Below are 21713 nucleotides of genomic sequence, written 5' to 3'. Positions count from 1 at the left end.
GTAGGGTCAACGCATCAAACCAGTACAGGGTGGTGGTTTAACAACCAGACTCACCTATTCCTTAAGGAGCGAAAGACTCTCAGCTAAAGAATCCCTGAGGCTGCTCTGAGCTCAGGGTAAGGGGGTTTGAGGACAACACTTAATCTAAAAATATATATCCCCAATCCATAAGAATTTACCAAAAAAAATATGAAAGAGTCCAGATTCCATGATAAATGTACAATGAAACCAACAGGCATCAAACAGTAAAGTAAAATATCTTCTGAGACTGAAAATATAATGGTGATCAATGCAACATATGGAGTTATAAAAAATCAGGGTGTATAACTTGAGCCCCAGTTGAAAATTTCAAAATTTAAATAGGTAATCATTTAACTATATGTCAAATTTATGATTTTTCAGTCTGAATAATATTATGATATATATATATATATAAAATAAGAATGAAAGGGAAGTGTTAATGAGACTAACTAAAATTATTTTTTCATCTATTTCATTAAAGGGATCTAGAAATCTGTTACTTTGTGTATACTAGTAACCAAATACATAGTATAGTTTTAGTGCCCAGATTTCAATCTTTAATGCTATTCTAGACTAACCTGAAGCAGGGGTCCTTAAGGAGTTGCAGTTTGCCTGTCTAGGGACATGAGGAAATGAAGATATGCCTAGGTGTACTCTCCACTAACTACAGCTCCCACGGTGAAGCCCATTCTTCACACCTTCCAGTTCTCAATGGGCTAGTGTTGTCACTATTTCCTTGACTTGTCCCTTCAGCCCTAGGAGTAGAAGGGGCTTCCAGCTGTACAAATCTCCAGGTACTACAGCTTTCATTTTCTGTCCACTTAGCCCTGATCCCATCTCTGTAGGTAGTCCCTTAATTAAAATCTCTCCATTTTAAGTATGCCAGATTGTGGGGCTTTTTTTTTTTTTTAAATTGTCATAACCATGACTGACAAAATTATTTGCAAATAAGGAATAGTGTAAATATAACAGAGATAAAGCAAAAATGATTCAAAAGTTGTGTTTGGAATTAAAATATAAATAGCATGTTCAATTATACAAGCAAATATTATTTTTGTTTTAAATCTGAGTACATTTTGCCTATGTTTCAAGATCTTTGAAATGCCTTAGAGACTCACCTTGGAATTTATAATTTAAAACATCTTAAGATAATTTAATTAAGTTTGCAAGTGTTATTAATTGTTCAATGGAGTTTAATCTTCCAAATTGTAAGTTAATTGAGAATCCGTCAAAGAACAAAAGGAACTGAATACTATTAATTTTTAAAAACATACAAGATTACAGGGAAATTTATTAGATTTTTAATATGTATTTAAAGTTAAGTTACAAGGGAACATTGGTTATTATGTTCATAACCTTAAACAACTGATTATTGATTAAAAAACAAAATCTACTTCAGTATTAAACACTCAAATGAAAATGTAAGTGCTGCTGTATGAATGTTAAAAATAATCTACTTTTTATTAATAAATTATAAAAGTAATGATAAATTTGAATCAAAGGTAAGAAAAATCGATAGATTTTAAAATGTTTTTTTTCTTTCATTTTTTAAAAGGTATTCAAATAGCCTGATGACTTGTGCATAAACTAGATGCTATATTGATGGAGAAATTAAACAAAATCATTTAAGTTGATAATAGTCTTATCACAGTGTAGCCTCCATTGTTTACTAATCTTTCCAAAATAAAGTAACAACTTTTATGGCTGAAAGGATTTATCAGTTTTCCAAAGCTGGATTAATTGCTCAAGCAAATTTTCACCAACTGAAATAATATGTTTCTTGGTTCTCAGCACTCAAATGATTTAAGGTACTGGAAGTGCTAGCCACAGCAATCAGAGAAATAAAAGAAATAAAAGGAATCCAAATTGGAAAGGAAGAAGTAAAACTATCCCTATTTGCAGATGATATGATACTATACCTAGAGAGTCCTAAAGACTCTACCAGAAAACTGTTAGAGCTCATCCACAAATTTGGCAAAGTTGCAGGATACAAAATCAATACACAGAAATCGATAGCATTTCTGTATACTAACAATGAAAAAGCAGAAAAGGAAATTAGGGAAGCAATCCCGTTTATGATTGCATCCAGAAGAATAAAACACCTAGGAGTAAACCTACCTAAAGACACAAAAGACCTGTACTCTGAAAACTATAAGCCACTGATGAAAGAAATCAAAGATGGCACAAATAAATGGAAAGATATGCCACGCTCGTGGATTGGAAGAGTTAATATTATCAAAATGACTATACTACCTAAGGCAATCTACAGATTCAATGCAACCCCCTATCAAATTACCAAGGACATTTTTCATAGAACTCGAACAAAATATTTTAAAGTTTGGAAACACAAAAAACCCAGAATAGCCAAAGACATCCTGAAAAAGAAAAATGCAGCTGGAGGAATCAGGCTCCTGGACTTCAGACTATACTACAAAGCAACAGTCGTCAAAACTGCATGGTACTGGCACAAAGACAGACATATAGATCAGCAGAACAGGATAGAAAGCCCAGAATTAAACCCATGCACTTACAGCCAACTCATCTATGACAAAGGAGGCAAGACTATACAATGGAGAAATGACAGCTTGTTCAATAAGTGGTGCTGGGAAAACTGGACAGCCACATGGAAAAGAATGAAATTAGAACACTCCCTAACACCATACACAAAAATAAACTCCAAATGTATTAAAGACCTAGATATAAGACCAGACACTATCCAACTCCTAGAGGAAAACATAGGCCAAACACTCTCTGACATAAATGACAGCAACATCTTCTCAGATCCACCTCTCAGAGTATTGACAACAAAAAGAAAAATAAACAAATGGGACCTAATCAAACTTCAAAGTTTCTGCACAGTAAAGGAAACCCTAAACAACACAAAAAGACAACTCACAGAATGGTAGAAAATCTTTGCAAGTGAATCGACTGACAAGGGATTGATCTCCAAAATTTATAAAAAACTTCTGCAGCTCCATACCAAAAAAATAAACAACCCCACCAAAAAATGGCCAAAAGATCTAAACAGACAGTTCTCCAAAGAAGACATACAGATGGCCAAGAAACACATGAAAAGATGTTCAACATCACTCATTATTGGAGAGATGCAAATCAAAAACCACTCTGAGGTACCACCTTACACCAGCCAGAATGGCCATCACCAAAAAGTCTACAAACAATAAGTGCTGGAGAGGGTGTGGAGAAAAAGTAACACTAGTACACTGTTGGTGGGATTGTCAATTGGTGCAACCACTGTGGACAATAGTATGGAGATGCCTCAGAAAACTAAACATAGAACTACCATTTGATCTAGCAATCGCACTCCTGGCATCTATCCAGAGAAAACCATGACTCACAAAGACACAGGTACTCCAATGTTCATTGCAGCACTATTTACAATAGCCAAAACATGGAAACAACCTAAATGTCCATCGATAGAGGAGTGGATCCAGAAGAAGTGGTACATATACACAATGGAGTATTACTCAGCCATTAAAAAGAACGAAATACCAACATGTTTTACAACATGGATGGACCTAGAAACTATCATGCTAGGTGAAATCAACCATACAATGGGACACCAACATCAAATGCTTTCACTGACATGTGGAATCTGAAAAAAGGATAAACGGAACTTCTTTGCAGAACAGATGCTGACTCACAGACATTGAAAAACTTATGGTCTCCGGAGAAGACAGTTTGGGAGGTGGGGGGATGTGCTTGGGCTGTGGGATGGAAATCCTGTGAAATCAGATTGTTATGATCATTATACAACTACAGATGTGATAAATTCATTTGAGTAATAAAAAAAAAAAAGTTCAAGGTACCTTTCCATTTTGTAAAACCATGAACAAGCTTGAGTAACCACTTGGGTTTAAGTATTCTTTCAAAATCAGCAGGGTAATGCCTCACAAAAGACATTTTTTTTTTCTCTCTGTTTTGAGAAATTTTGATGAGTGTAAGAGGAAAAAGGTTTCCATTGCTATTTTATAAATTGATCATTGAGAAACTTTAGTGTTTCTGATTATGGCATTTGTGTTTTTTTCTCATCTTTAAAGATTGCTTGCTTTATAAAATTTTATTTTTATTTGTATTTAGTTTCTTGATTATGTTAGCAAGGGCAATTTCTTTTACTTTTAAAATGTTTAACCTTCTGTATATTATATTACATTCAAGTTTATGGTTTTTATGATTGCAAATTCTTGATGTACTTAACATCTTCTAATAGTTTTTTTCTACTTATTTTATGTTTTAAAATTTTTCATAGATTTTTGATGATTATGAATTCTTTTATCTAATCTTCTAGTTTCTTTCATATGTCTTAAGCATTTAATTTGCTTAATTTCATATATTTTGTATTTTGTCAAACTTCATTTCTTTCAAATCAGAACATTTCTTCTTATATATTTGATGACAGATTTGCATTTACTTTTTAAAGGTAAATGTCTGTATTTAATGAGTTAAGTCCAAAAGAAGAGAAAGCTTTATCTCTTTCTGGAAGGTAAAATAATGGTCTCCTAAAGATATTTACACTGTAATTTCTAGAACCTGTGAAATTATGTGTTACCTTATATGTTAGATTATATGTTACTATATATATATATGGCCAAAGGCACAGATGTGATTAAGATCATAGACATTGAAATGTCCTGGATTATCTAGGTGGGCATAATCTAACCAAAGAATTCTTTAAAAGTAGAAGAGGCAAACAGAAGTGTGGGTCAGAGAGAAAAGAAGAAAGGGGAGTGTCAAAAAATAAAAAGGAATTGATTTGCCCTTGCTGGCCTTTTGGAAGGAGGGAGGGAAACACAAGCCAAGGAATGAGGGTGGCCTCTAGAAACTAAGAACGGCCTTTAGTTGGTAGCCAGCAAGGATATGGCATCTCTATCATAGGACAAGGAAGTGAATTCTGCCAATATCCCAGATAAAGAAAATGAACACTCCGTCAGAAAGGAATGAAGCTGACCAACACTGATTTTAGCTTGTTGAACCCTGTGTTGGAGTTCTGTCCTACAGAGATATGAAATAATATGTTTGTATTATTTTAAGCCACTGAGTTTGTGAATAATTTCTTATAGAACAGTAGAAAACTAATACACTCCCTTAAAATTTCATTTTCATTTAAATTTATATTATACACATACACAAAGTAAAATAATACAGAGGGATTTATAATGGAAAAAACCTTTCAAACCCCATCACCCAGTACATGCTTTACCATATTTGGTTCCAATTTGCAAGGGGAAACTTTTGACACTTTTTGTTTTCATCTTCTCCTAGTGAGTATAGCAAATCTGTTTTGTTTTATTAAGAGGGGTGATAATTCAAGTTGAGATTATTTTTGACCTGTACAATGAAATAAGAGGCTTTAGTTCAACTATACTACCCTACGTTACTCTTCTTCACTTTCTTTTTTTTTGGTCTTTTTGCCTTTTCTAGTGTCACTTCCTGTGGCATATGGAGGTTCCCAGGCTAGGGGTCTAATCAGAGCTGAAGCCACCAGCCTACGCCAGAGCCACAGCAGATGCGGGATCCGAACCACATCTGTGACCTACACCACAGCTCATGGCAACGCCAGATCCTTAACCCACTAAGCAAGGCCAGGGATTGAACTCTCAACCTCATGGTTCCTAGTAGGATTCATTAACCACTGTACCACTCTTCTTCACTTTCAATTTTTAGTTTATCTTTTTAAGTTTCCCTTGGTTACAGTTGTACTTTTAAATGATACAATTAAATCTCAATTCCTTTTCTTTTAACTTCAGACAACATTTCTTGACTCTTTATTAGGTACTGTGGCAGGGACTTTTGAGATATTCACAAAACAGATTCTACTTATAGTATATTTGAGCCATCATATATTCTAGAGTATATTTTTATAGCAGCTTATATTATTTTACTATTACAGAATTATATTATTACCCCGACCATTTCCCTCATTTTTCCTTTGTCTTGAAGAAAGAGAACAATGCAGATAAACAGTAGAGAAGGAAGGCAAAGAGACAACTTTCTGTAGTATTTCCAAGAGCTTGCCACTTTATGCCTGTGTTCCAGAAGCCCAGATCCTTGCCTGTCCTTTGAGTCTCTAAGTTTCCATTGTACCTTATCAAATATATTTATTTTACCTTAAATTATCAAATAAGTGACTATTTTATACAAATGACCAAGAGTTCCAACTAGATGACAGGAAAATATTAATATCTTACAAAGATGTGTTGCAATTTTTACTACGTAATGAAAGATAAAGAGGCCGTTATAGTTCTTTTTTTTATTCTGTATTGGCTATAAATGAACTCAGAGAGAAGTAGGTTACTTATGTAGCAATTTTGCATTTTCCCTTCATTTTGTCAACTTATTCTCTGTTTGATCCCTGAATTTTCAGCCACCTCAAATACTTTACTGAAGTAAAAAGACATAAATAAAGATTTCCGTTTCTATTTTATTGTTCTAATTTATAAAATAATTTAAATAACATGATAATATGCTCATTACTACTTATTTATCTTATATAATTATGAAATATAATTATAAGATAAATTAATTTTCATATTTTATTTCTTAGAATCCTGCATCTCTGAGGAAGTGTCTTAAGAACTTCAGAATATAAATGCTTTTGCCAAATTATAGTTAAATTATCTGATAAAGCACTTCATAATTCTCTGGTTTTCCCTCTATGCCACTATATGAAAAAATTGTACCTTACTAAAAATATTTGATATTCTATAATAAAACAAGAAAATTCATACTATCATATTACATGCAACAATCCATCACTGGTGATGTCCTAAGATTAGGAAAAAGATGTTATCCAAGACCAAGAAGAATTTTTAACATTATTACTAATTATTTATCCATTAAATCCAAAATTTTGTGACACATGTTCTCAAATCAAAATTAATTCCATATAAGTTAATTTATTACTTTTTTTCAAGGGCATATGACTTATGTGCCAGAGGCAATATTTCTTAACATCCCTATATAATAAATATATTAAGTTTTATACCTAGAAAACCCTTCCATGTGTGTAGCAATAAAAATACAAAACAGTTTATGCTATTATTAGATGATTAAGCAGGAGCACACTTCACCAACATTCTAGGCTCACCATAAGCCAATATATTTATTGCCTTAACTGATTTTAAAGCACCAAATATAATTTGTCGTACTGCAATGCATCTTTAGTTCATTTGTGACTGATAAACAGGGAAATGAAGTCAGTATGTTACTTGATTTTTACTAGTTTATACATGACATTTTCTAACATTTAGTATTGTGTGCCACCAAGCTGCTAAATCCAAAGTATAGTAGCAGAAAGGGAAGCAGCAAGTTACTAACTAGAATGCTGTGCATAGCACCATAGTTTGTGCATTTTTTTCTATAGGGTATCTAGTGCTGTGAATCTTGTTTTTATCTCCATTACTTCATAGCCCCAATCCTTTTTTCACACCTCCTCCTATCAAGCTACCTTCAGCATTTTTATAATTTAAAGATGAACCATTATGTTTACTGTAACTTTTTAAATGCATTATTACCGATTTAAGATCTTTTAACTGTGTTTTTGATAGAGCTTCAGTTACAAAACGGTATTTTCTATGAGTGGGTTGTCCATACCTATATTTCTCAGAATCCTGTTCTAGTTAATGCAAGAGTTTGCAGAATGTCCTCTAATTCCTTAATGTCTAATACTGCATTATAGACTTTTCTTGCATACTTGTGATATCTAGAAAGTACAACAAGCACTGCTATTATTACTATTACTATCATCATTTCTACTATACTAACGCCACAATTACCACCAACTCCCATATATAATATTTGAGTCACTACTCTGTTCTACATAAGCACAAAATGCTTTAAGATATTATTGTTGTATATTGCTTGTATTAACTCCATAAATTATATTTTATAGTTGAGGAATTAGGACTTTGTAGGGAAAATAATTCTTTTTTGTCACATTGTCAATTCTCTGACAGCAATTGGGTGTCCTACAATTCAATTCAGTTCTGACACTATCTATCTGAAATTAGCATCGGACCCCACAGGTGAAGGGCTCAATCCTAGAAGACCACACCCACTTCACATGTCAATAGCAAATTCTAGGATATCACCTGTACTTCTGATTAACTGGCTATAGTTGGGTTCTCATAATCCTTTCTCCAGGTTCAAAAACTCACTAGAATGGCTCACAGAACTTGATGAAACAATTACTTACATTTACAAGTTTATTGTATAATAAAGGATATGATAAAGGATACAGATAAATAGCGACTTAAAAAAATACAAAGGGTGATGTCTGGAAGAGTTCTAAGCACAGAAGCTCTGTCTCCATAGAGCTAGGTAGGGTATACCACTCTCCCAGCATGCGAATGTATTAACCAGTCTGGAAGCTCTCTGAACTTTACTTTTTAGGGATTTTTAAGGAGGCTTCAAAATATATGCATGACTGATTATTAACTCAATCTTCAGCCCCTCTGACCTCCCCAGGGAGGATAAGTAATGGGGTAAAGTTTCGAAACTTCTAATTACTGCCTGGTCTTTGTGCTGTCCAGCCCCATCCTTATGCTATCCAGGAGCCCACCAAGAGTCACTTCTTTAGAATTGAATATGCTCCTGTCACTCAAGAAATTACAAGGTATTTAGGAGTTCTGTTTCAGGAACTGGTGTAAAAGACCAAATATTAGGATAAAGACGTTTCTTGTACCTTTACTGCTTAGAAAATTACAAAGGTTTTAGGAACTCTAGCCAGAATTAAGAGATAAAGGTTAAAATATATTTTCTTATTACATCACAATATTACATATTTAGAAAAGAAAATAACTTGCCAAAGGATATACCACCATAGATGAATAAGCCAGTCGTTGAATTTTGCTTTATCTCAAGTCAAAATTTATGATCCTTGACATCAAGAGATATTGTTGTGTTAAGTTCTTTTACCAGTCCCAATAAATGTATACATATCAGATTCATTTTCTAAATGATAATTTAAAAGGGTTTTATTATTAGTGTATCAGGAACCCAGTCTGAGCCTTAGTTTCCACTCACTCAACTGTAAATACAAAACTGTTCAAGAAAATGATTTTATTGGCTTTAGAAGTCTATTTGTATAGACTGATTTTATTGGGAATGACTCCAATGTGTACACAGAAATACATTTTTGATGTAATTCTCTACTGACATGCCTTGTAAACATGAAAGAGGAAATAAGTTTAGCTGCATTTGTATTGTTAGAAAAGACACTGATGATTTTCTTGAGTGAAAACCCACCCTGTTGGGAAGGTGTCTAGAAGTATTGAGCTTGATTAATGAGGAATATTATAGCTACCTAAGGGAGGAATGGTTCCAAGTAGCATTTCTGTTATTGCCTGAATTTGTACCATGTTGAACATCTTTACCACCTAACATATGGGCAAAGCAGTGGTGAATATAACAGGCTGGGACAACTAAGCTAGATGGAGCCAAAGAGAATAACTGTGACACATGGAGGTATAGCAGGGAAACTGCGGAAATGGATTTGTTCCTGAGGACTAATGAGACATTTTTAGAAGTTTGGAGACATCCTTACTAGGGATTGTGGGCTGTGGATATTTTTCTTGAAATATTGTATGAACAGTTAAAAACAAGAATGAAGGGGAGATTTTTAACACCTCATTGTAAGGTTTTTAATATACCTTCATCTAAATAAAATATTTTTGTTTGTGAATATATGACATAGCTACAATCTTGTATCTCAAAAATACAGAAATAATGTTGTCGCACTTACAGAAAGACAAAAATAGTACTTGCAATTCCAGTTTTATCATAGAAAAAGTGATTTTGTGCCTAACTTTTTCACAAAATTATCATGCATTTAGTTTTCTAATAATTCTGCAATTTAATGATAAAACTATGTAAATATGGTAGAATAGGGATGTAGCATAAGTTTTGAAATTATTCAAGTCTTTTTCTTGTCATAAAGGAAACATAAATATTAAAATGATCAAAATAAATTCAATTTATTCTTTGCACTTCAAAATAAAAGCCTATTTGAAACAATTATCCTTAGGAAGTACTCTATCACTGCGTAGATTTCATCTTTATCACTACCTTTACTAAATTCACTTGTAAACACACTATCGTATAAATATTATGGATTTCCATTCATGAGGAAAAAGTATCTGATATGAAGTCACCGGACAACAGAATGGTACTGTGATAGCTGAACAAAAGGAAACAAATGAGACTGAGCTCCCTCTTAACCCTGGTAATCTGTTTGGGAGCATTTTCCAAACCATGGCTTGGGAAGGTCAAACTCATACAATGAGATGTGATCTTGTTGAGCTGAGGAGGCAGCACCAGCATGCAATCTTGTTTAAGGTGTTGGAATATGTGTGGCAGGTCATATAAGGAAACAGGGAATATTACTGAGAGATATCTCTGGAAGTTTTCTTGGGAGTTCGTTTTGAGTCCTTGGCAGTGACCAAGCTAAGCATCTTAAGAGTAAGGCCTCATTAAATCTAGCATAGAATACTTGGTGTTGGGTTATATCAAAATTTTGCTATAATGTGATATTTTGGAGTTTCTCCCAACTCAGAGTAGAAATGCTGCTAAGCCCTTTGGGTTTTCTAGTTCAGAGTCCAGAAAGGTCATGTATTAGAATTAAGGATCAAACTCTAGAATAAGAACCATTCCCTAGCATTAAGGAGATAACAGAAATAAAGTATCACTGACAAAGTAGAAAACCAAGTCAAGAAAACTAAGATAGTCCTGTTATTTTAAATGCCTGCCATTATAAAACTCAGTATCCTTTAAAGGAAGAAAACATGATCTAGACTATCTCACTCAGAATAGAAAATAGAAGATTACAAGCTATACAAAAATCAAGAAAAAGGTGATCCATAAGCAACACATTAATATCAGTAATATGTCATCAAGCCATTGCTTTTTCTTCACCTTTTATATAAAGTTCATTTAAAGAGTACTTATAAGTGGCCTCAAAAGTTACCCACATCAAAATATGTAACATGAAAAAAATTAAGAAGCAATAAAGCAAATCTCAAGTTTCTCCATTTTTAAAATGGAGGAACTCAACATCTCTAAGATTTTTTTCAACTTTACTCTCATATGATTCTTATGTCTGTGGAATGAATGACCATTCCAGTAGTCTTGCACAGCCTTGTGGACTCAGAGCCATTAATGACTCTGGAATAGCAGATAAGATTAAAAATATATAAAATAAAAGGAGAGAGTTTTGGAGTGTGTATGTCAAGTTGGTTGAGATAGGGATATATGAATGTATTTGTCTATGGGAATTAGTAATATTTATAAAACCTTTTCAACAAAACAAAGTCCACTTATTTTCAAAGAGCAATGCCCAAAGGCTTATGACTTCCTAAATATAAGACATTTCAAACACACTTATTTTAAGGTTAGAAAACTTTAATAACACCTGGACATAATCAATACTAAAAATTTAAGGGGAATTTATAAGTGGTATTTTCTAAAGCTTTTAAAAATTCCAACAGATTTTAACCTTAATTTTATCCTTATCATGTAAAACAAAAAAAAAAAACTGCATCAAATTTAATTCTCAGCAACTGGATTGCAGACTTATCTTGCCCACACCTCCAAATCCTTCCAATCAATTAAGAAACTACAAAGCAGAAACTCAGTAAGATTCTGACCACCAGGTCCATTTTTCCACATGTGGGCTCTCCTATCCCCTTTGATACTCCATCTCTGAAACTGCAGGGAATAGCTCACTACCTGAACTGCACTTTGTTCTATGGTTCATGAAGTTAGTCTGTTTCATGCCTTAACTCCAAGTCTTACCATTGTCTTCAGTTCTAGCTTTTTTCAATCAATTAATCTATCCCATAATTCTCTTTCTCTACCTTCAAAGTGTTCTGAGCATGTATCAAAAATGTCATTAGTATAAAAGAGATGTGATTTAATAAATTAAATAATTTTAATTTAATGTCTATTAAGATCAAAAAGTTACAATTAAAATCAAAAGGAGATTTTTTAAAAGATGCCCCCTTTTTTTCATGTAAAACCATTTTTTTAGCTTCCCTGAGGTATATGGATTTCCCAGCTGCAAAAAAAAAAAAGTTGCCCTCTCACAAAAATAAATATGAGTTCTCTCTCCTTCTCTCTCTATTTTTTTTTTTGTGGTCTTTTTAGGGCTGCACCTGCAGCATATAGAAGTTGCCAGGCTAGGGGTGAAATCAGAGCTGCAGCTGAAGACCTACACCACACCTCACAATGAATGGAGCCAGGGATACTAGTTATAGATACTAGTCAGGTTTGTTAGCACTAAGCCATGATGAGAACTTCTGTGTTCCTCTCATAAATACACTCTACACACCCTACAGAAAATATATAGCAAACAAATAAATATAACAACTGAATAAATTTAATGGATTTTATTTTCTTCCCCTAACATATACTTAACATATACTTAAAATATGCTCTATCACAACAATTTTTAGAAAGTTCAGAATTTTATCACCTCTAATAAATTTATATGACATCATAATTCATGAATATTTATTAACTCAAACTTGTCACAAAATATTTTTAAAGTACTTACTGGCAACTCAGGATATTATTTTTGTAAGTAAGAAGCAGCATTTTTTGTGTGTGTTTAAGTTTCTTTCATGAGCTACATACCTAGAACATAATACATGAGTACTTCTAGGGCAGCAAGTATTCAAGCTTTGGGTGGTAGTATCAACTATGTGACAGACAACTGTGGTGCAGTAGTGAGAGCAGAGGCGTATTCCTGACCTCTCACTCATAGCCATGATTTTGTTCTTAAAGTTAATACTCAGTGATAACTTCAATTCCTTTTCTGGTTATTTGTAAGAAACAAATTCTTTTAATTGTATCTTTTACTGCTAATATTTTGTTTCCTGCAATGTACTCCGAAATAATTAGGGGTTATGATAATTTTAGCATATGCAAAATAAAGGGTTGTAAAGAATTTGTTTCTTGAATGGTATAGAGGCATTGAAGATCTACTGGTGAACATCTGGGAAAATTTACAGCTCATTTCTAGACTTTTTGCTTGTCATTTTAACCAGTATCAACTCATTTAATTGAAAAGTTGATAACCAGGGAGATAATTTTATATTTTTTTCTTCAATTACTACTCTATGTACACATATGAGGATATTCTTACTTACCAATTCTTGTGAGACAACTAGGATACCTATTAAATATCAAGATTGTCTTTTTGCCCTTGGAAAGGAAAGCACAGGAAGACATTTGGCTGCAATAGTAATATTTGGGGATTATTCACTAAGATCATAAATTGGCAACAGAAAAAAATTGGGGGTATCATAGAGCAAGTGTTTAGATTTTTTAAAATGTTAAATTACAACCAAACCCTTTCTTGAAATGTCACCAATGATCATCCATTGCTTTAAATTTGTTTTCTCATTGTTATGAACTTGTTACCCTCACCCAGCTGTACTGACAGATGGTTGGTGACTTCCTTATTATTATACCTTGAGTTACTGCCAAGTGTAACTCCAAGGGATTTGGGGTATTCATAAATACCACTGTGATGTACTAACATTAATGTAGCATTAGTGAGGTTTTTGAGTCCTTAGTGCATAGTATATTGAGCTTAATATCCTTATCAATGTACTTGGAAAATATAGTTTAGATTATACAGCTATTATGTCAGCAGGCAACTGACTAAATTGTAATCAGAAAGTAATAAAAAGGGGTCAGTTTGCAAGCAGGAGATATAACAACTGGTGTCCTACAGGATTAATCTTAAATTCAGGGTTTTATGTTTTCATCACTGTCCAGAATGATGGACTGTAAAGTGTAAAAATTCTGTTTATAGATCATACCACATTAGGGTGGCTAGTTTTCACCTTGGATAAGATGATTAGAATTTAAAGTGTCCATTATAAATAGAAAAAAAAAAAGACATAACTAACAAAGTGAAAGTCAATAATAATAATAATACTTGTGGAGAAGAAACAATTTACCAAATTCAAGAAGGACAATTGTTTGTTCTGTGATATTATAAAAGAAAAGAAATATGAGTTCAGTGAAAAGTCTATTATGGTTATTAAAGATACAGAATTCTGAATAAAGCTGCCAAAGTACGTGAAAGTAAAATTAGGCTTGTTTATTATTATTATTGTTATTATTATTAATTTTTTGTCTTTTTAGGGCCACACCCTTGGTATATGGAAGTTCCCAAGCTAGGGGTTGAATCAGAGCTGCAGCTCTTAGCCTACGCCATAGCCACAGCCATGCCAGATCCGAGCCGCATCTGTAACCTATGCCACAGCTCAAGGCAATGCTGGATCCTTAACCACTCATTGAGGCTGGGGATCGAATCCATGTCCTCATGGATACTAGTCGGGTTCATTAACCGCTGAGCCATGACGGGAACTCAAGACTTGTTTATTATTGAGTCTATTCTTCATAGGGGTCTTCTTCTGACCAGAAAATATATTAAAACATTTTATTTTAAAGGATTAAAATGCAAATTTAAAGAACAAATGAAATAGAGGGCACACTGAGCATATATGTCTGTCACCCCTTTCCATTTTAAAGTGCTAAAAATACATAATATATACACATATATATATATATATATATATATAACAGATTATATGGTATATAATATATAATCTATCACTGCTTAAAAAAAAATATGGTTATTCCATTAAAGACAACAATTAGATGAGATTATGCTTAAGAAGAAGGCAGAGCTTAAAATGTGCATGGGTATGCACTAAAGATTAAAAAAAATAAAAAGGTAACTCCAGAGTCACAGAGGTAGGTGATAGATGCTGATAGCCAAAGAGAAACTTTATGGGCATTTGTAATTATATTTATCATTGTACTTATTTTTACTTATGGTATCTCTCCACCTGGGCAATGCATAGTAATGTACAGCCCTTTCTTTTCTCCATGCAGGGCCATGAATATGGCAGCTTAATCACAGAGAAATAAACCAAATGGCTATATCCAAGGATAGAGGGAGGAGGAGCAACAGAAAACTAGGCCAGTGCAGAACACCAGGTTAAATGTCAGCTCATAAGAGATGCCATCTTTGAATACCCATTCTGAGATAAACTATGACCCTATAACGGTCTACTATATTACATGATTTTAATGTCATCATAGCACTTATCAGCAGCTGAAGTCATCTAATTCATTTATTTACACGAGACATAACACATACTCACACATATGCACATACACACATTTGTTTTGAAAATATTTGGGAAGTAGTAAACATGTTACTTAGAGGGACTATTGTAACCTCAAGGTTACAAAAGACAAAAAAGCTAAAAAGTAATGAGTTAACTGTTCAAATTTAGAGGTTAAGAAATAAACTACAAAGCCCATAAAAGCAGTAAATAGACAATAAACATAATTTTCTGGAGACAGAACCTGCATGGCAAGTAGTGTAAATTATACTATAAAGAGTAACTATTTACAAGAAATTCATTACACTTAGCAAGAGAAAAGAGAACCATTAGACTACTTAAGGGCTGTGGGAGTAAACCCAGGAAAGGAATCATCTCCAAAGAGGGTCCCCCTACAAGGCTGGTATTCAGACTTAGTTGGAGAGGGTGTGTTTGGACTCATCTTTGGTTGGCAGGGAAGTCTGATGGATTTTTCCTGGCCAGAACTGGCCCACAAGCTGTGGGCCTTTGCTGGTGGCCAGGGTGCCATGGAATAAGGCTGTCCACAGGGTATCAATGAAATTCATCAGGAAGCTGAAGGTAAAGGAGAACTTTTGAAATTGTTGGAAAGCCACCTGTGTAAGGGGTGGGTCAGGGTGAGATAGGATAGGTGAGTGCTGTTGAACGCACCACTGAGAACCCAGCTGGAGCACCTATGGAAATTGCATTGAGGCCACCCACCTGTGGGGCAGAGATCCACTGAGTGTCACACACCAAATAAGTGCCTGCAGAAGCCAGAAGAAAGTAAAGCACAGAATTTGCAAGAGTCCCCTTCTACCTGAAGTGTCCTTTCTGTGCCCTCTGCTCACATGCAATGCTTAACAATGAGCTAGCCGGAAAGAAAGAGATTGGCCAGTATCAAAAGCAGGGTCATGCAGAGTGGATTCAGATCTGAGAGCCAACAGATGGATAACTGGCACAAATAACACAAATCAGTGGAAGAAAGACGAAAGAGAATAAACAGAGCTAATAGCTGCTTGTCTGAAAAATGCTAACAATAAGATAAATTTCTAACAAGACTGAGACAATTGAGAAAAGACAAAGATAAATATAAATAAAAACATTTAGAGAAATAGAAATGATAAGAGCATGAAAGAACTTTATGTAAAAATTTATGACAATACATATGAGAGGAAGAGATGAAATATTTAAACAGCTAGAACAATAAAATTTTTAAAAATTGACTTGAGAAGAAAGAAATTAAAGAGACTGAAGCATAAGTTAAAAATTCTAATATATAAAATACTAGATATTAATAAATAGGCTTGTTCTACCAAAATCTCAAGGAATGAATGATTCTGTTATTATATGAACGCTTCTAGGTAAAGAGGGTGATAAAAAGGGTGCATATTATCAGTTATATAATAAAGTGATTTAAACCTCAGAATAAATCAATAGAACTTAGTATAACTTTCTGGTTTTGTTAAAGGAAGATAGCAACTCTACCTCAGTCAGAAAAATAAATACAAACTTCATGACCCTTAAAGTATTAATAATAAGAATCCAGCAATATTTTCAAAATTAAATTTTAAATATCTAAAATTTTGAATATATCATAGCTAAATTGAGATTATCCGAGAAATTCAAGAGTGCTATCACATCAGAAATGTATAAATGCATTTATCATATTAACATCCTAGGAGAAAAAGATATAATCATTTCATAGATTTAGAAAAATTATTTGATAAAACTCAACATACTCCATGATAATTAGTGAACCTTTATCAAATGTGATAAATAGTACCTATTAAAAATAGTAGAAATTATTATTCTTAATTGAGAATCAGTGGAAATAATTCATTTAAAATAAAGAATATGACATAGGTAACATTATCACACATTCTATCCTACATTGTACTCCAGTCCTAGCAAAACGAAAATGACAAGGAAAAGAAAGCAAAACAAAGAATTATAGAGAGAAATAAAGCAATCATTCTAAAAGGAAAATTCAAAATATATATATGCCTATGAAAAGATATATATGCCTATGAAAATTCAAAAGATATATACGAGAATATATCAATGTAACCAGTTATGAATGTGCATTATAAAATGCACCATTTAAAACTGCAGATACTATTAGAAATAAATACATAAATAAATATAACTAATAATATAACCAGTAAATAGTAATACAACTAATAAAAGATTGTTAAATATATTTATAGTATTAAAATGAGAAACAATGAATATTTTTTGGAAAAAAGATTTTAGCATTTTATGTAGATCAATTCTTTTCAAACTGAAAACTGAGCAAAAGATTCAATGAAAATTTAATAAAGATCCAATAGGGTTTTTCATGAAACTTGGGCAAACAGGTTTTCATACTTATATAAAAGAGTAGTTTCCAAAATAGCCAAAATGTTTCCAAAAAGAATTTGAGGAGACTTTACATGAATTTATGAAAAATAAAAGTGTGAAACTGAAGCTCAGATGGCAAATTAACCAACTGGATGTAATAGCAAATATAAAATTAAGATATGATTTTACTGGATTGTTTGACCACAGCAAATCAGCAAAGAAAGTAAAGATTGATATCCACCGAATGACACTAGGATAATACCTTACTTATTCCCTATCATGGCCCACATATACGTATAAATTTCAGATGTATTAAGAATTTAAACTTGAGAAAGCAAAACCCTTAAAATTTTGGAAGAAAATATAGGAGACATGAAAAATTTTCTGATACTGTGGCAGGAAAGGATTTCTTACATATGATTAAAAATGCTGAACTTACAAGGGACTGTGTGTAAATTTTACTACAGTAAAATTAAGAGCTCAATTCAAACAGAATATATTAGAATGAAAGCTATTAAATCAAAATATAAATACAATTTGCACATTGAAGACAAAAGTCAGAGTTCCCTTCATGGCTCAGTGGTTAGTTAACGAATCCAACTAGGAACTGTGAGGTTGTGGGTTCAATCCCTGGCCTTGCTCAGTGCATTAAGGATCAAGTGATGCCATGAGCTGTGGTGTAGGCCAGCAGCCACAGCTCTGATTAGATTCCTAGCCTGGGAATCTCCATATGCCGTGGGTGCGGCCATAGAAAAGACAAAAAAAAAAAAAAAAAAAAGACAAAAGTCACAAAGGAGCCAACAAAGGTTTAGTATAAAATATAAAAGAACTTCTACAAATCATTAACAAAAGACAAATATAAATTGGGAAAAATACAGAAGTATATTTTACAATGGAAGAAATACCTATGACCACGATGCTTTAAAAATAGTATATAGCCTCATTAATAATTAAGGAAAAATGGGAGTTCCTGTCGTGGCGCAGTGGTTGACGAATCTGACTAGGAACCATGAGGTTGCGGGTTTGGTCCCTGCCCTTGCTCAGTGGGTTAACGATCCGGCGTTGCCGTGACCTGTGGTGTAGGTTGCAGACGCGGCTCGGATCCCGCTTTGCTGTGGCTCTTGCATAGGCCGGTGGCTACAGCTCCGATTCAACCCCTAGCCTGGGAACCTCCATATAACGCGGGAGCGGCCCAAGAAATAGCAACAACAACAACAACAACAACAACAACAACAACAACAACAAAGACAAAAGACAAAAAAAAAGAAAAAATGTATGTGCATAATACGTAATACATAAAAAATTCTGGAAAGTGCCTACTGTCTATGTAGAGGAGGAGAGAATAAAGAAAGAATATATAATTATTTATAATGCCTAATGGGTTCCAATATGATTACTGTACTAAATGTATGTACATACATATATATTTAAATTATACATATTCATATGTGATAATATAGTTATATAAATTATAAATTGATATATCAATATATCATACATATGTTTAAATTTTATATCTTTCATATGTAATTGCATAATTATACAAGTTAGAAATGGATACACAGTTGTCCCTTGGTATCCAGAATTCTAAAGGAATTGGTTCCAAGACACTTTCTTAAAATCCATGGTTGCTCAAGGTCCACATATAAATTGACATACTGCATTTGGCCCTCCATATCAGCATTTCCTGCATCCATGGATTCAACCAACTTTGACTTTCACAGCACGTTGGTTGAATCTGTGGATATAGAACTCCCTGATATGAAGGGCCTCAGCATTCTTCTGAAATATTCAAATATTACATATAATAAAAAAATTAAAATTCTTGTTCGAATTACAAAATGATATTGTACTCAGTGCTACAAGTTAAGCAACATGGAATTATCTATCCAAATCATTCAAAAAGTATTTATACAATATATTCCAAAATCACATATGAAATATCTCTAGAGCTGCCCTTATCTTTCACACCTCAGTCTTCTGTTGTTGTTATTTAAATTAACAGAGATGAGTTTCCTTGTAGCATATCAGGTTTAGGATCTGGTGTTGTCACTGCTGTGGCTCTGGTTACAGCTTGGTGAAGGCTTAGTCCCTGGCCTGGGAACTTCCACATGCTATAGCTGCAACCAAAAAATAAATAAACACATAAACTAACATAGAAAAATATAAAATGTTTTGTAGTTTTTAAAAAAAGAATGTAATCTTACCTCGTATGTACTACAATAATCACTGGCTCCTTTTGTTGTTTTTTTCTATTATCCAATTTTTTTGTACAAACTCTAAATATCCCATGATACACTATTTTCATCTTATACTTAGTCACTCATTTTTCAAATAAATGTATACATATATGTATACATGTATATGTATATGCATGTGCATGTATGTCTGCATATGAAGAATAAAAAAAGAGATTTCTTTGTATCTACCTAATTTGTACACCTTCTAGGTTTTCTCATGCTTCCCTCCAGAATTAGATTTCATTTATGTTTTAAGGCTAAAATGTTTCTTTTAGAATTTTTGTTTTAATAATTGTCAGCTGGAGACAAATTATTTCAGACTGTGGAAATATCTTTTTTTCACCTTTCTCAAGGGGAATATCAAGTATTTTTCTTTCTATTGTGCATTTTAAAGATGTTATTACATTTTATTCCATTCTTTATTTTTTCTAATATAAAGTCATCTAACTTATTAACATTCCTTTCTCTGTAATGTTTATTCCCCATCCCCTGCCTGTGATTATTTTCAAGATCTTCTCTTCACTGTTAGTTTTCAACATTTTGACTATGATTTTTCTAGGTGTCACTTTCCTTATTCTTCTTGGTATATGCTGAACTTTCTGGACTGTGGTTTGATTTCTTGGTCCTTCCACAATTTTTCAAAATGGTCAGCCACTATTTCTTCAATCATTTTTTTTAACCCATTCTCTTTCTCTTCTCCTCAGACACCAAATATACATATATCAGCATCAGACTATTTGCTATTGTTCAACAGATCTTGATCTTTTAGGTGTATTCATTTATTCTTCAGGACATTAAAATTTTTTAGTGATCTGTCAAGTTCACTAATCCTTTCCTCTGATTGGTCTACTTTTTGATAAACCAATAACCAGAAATCTCCATTTTTATACTTCATTTTGGCATTACTACCATTTATCTCTTTATATAGTTTTAATCTTTCTAATTTGTTTTCATTTGTTCATAACTACTGCATATTTTTTTACTAGGTTCTTTATATATTATTTAACTTTTTTTTTTTAAATGAACATGTGTCAAGATTTTATTTCACTCATTTTTTCTTCCAGTTTTATTGATATATCATTGACATACACCACTGTGTAAGTTTTAGGTGTATAGCTAATGATTTGACTTATACACATCATGAAATTATTACAGCGATAAATTTAGTGAACATCTACTATCTCATATAGGTACAAAATAAAAGGAAACAATTTTTTTCCTTTTGATGAGAACTCAGGATTTACTCTCAATAGCTTTCATATATAACTCACAGCAATGTTAATTATGTTAATCATGTTATACATTACATCCCTAGTACTTGTTCATCTTATAACTAGAAGTTTATATCTTTTCACCACTTTATCCAATTTCCCATTCTCTCACCCCCAACCCAGCAAAATCTGATCAATTTTTCTATGAGTTTGTTTGTTTAAGTGTAATTGATCTACAAAACTATATCAGTTCCTATTACAAAAGATAGTAATTTGATATTTCTATACATTACAAAATGACTGCCATATTACAATATTTTTTACTAAATTGTCCATGCTTTACATTATCATCCTTATGACTCATATATTTGTAACTTCCTATTTTCCATCAATTATTAACATCACTCATCCTTATCCCTTTAATATTTTAATAGTAGCTGCATTAAAAGTGCTATCTAATAATTCCAGTGTCTGTGACACATCTTGTTCTATTAACTAATTCCATCTTAAAGATGGGCTCTATTGCCATACTTCCATGTATATCACATAACTTATGATTGAACATTAGATATTATATGTAAGGAAATACTAGAGAAGGAATAATTGATACTTATGCCCAGAAAAGGCATAGTGATGCTTCACATCACTAATTATTAGAGAAATGCAAGTCAAAACTATAATGAGTTATCACCTTGCACCAGTCATGATGGCCAACATCAAAAAGTCCTACAAACAATAAA

This window comes from Phacochoerus africanus, chromosome 3, assembly GCF_016906955.1.
Source record: "Phacochoerus africanus isolate WHEZ1 chromosome 3, ROS_Pafr_v1, whole genome shotgun sequence".
NCBI classification, from domain to species: domain Eukaryota; kingdom Metazoa; phylum Chordata; class Mammalia; order Artiodactyla; family Suidae; genus Phacochoerus; species Phacochoerus africanus.
Note: the sequence above shows the minus strand (reverse complement) of the source record.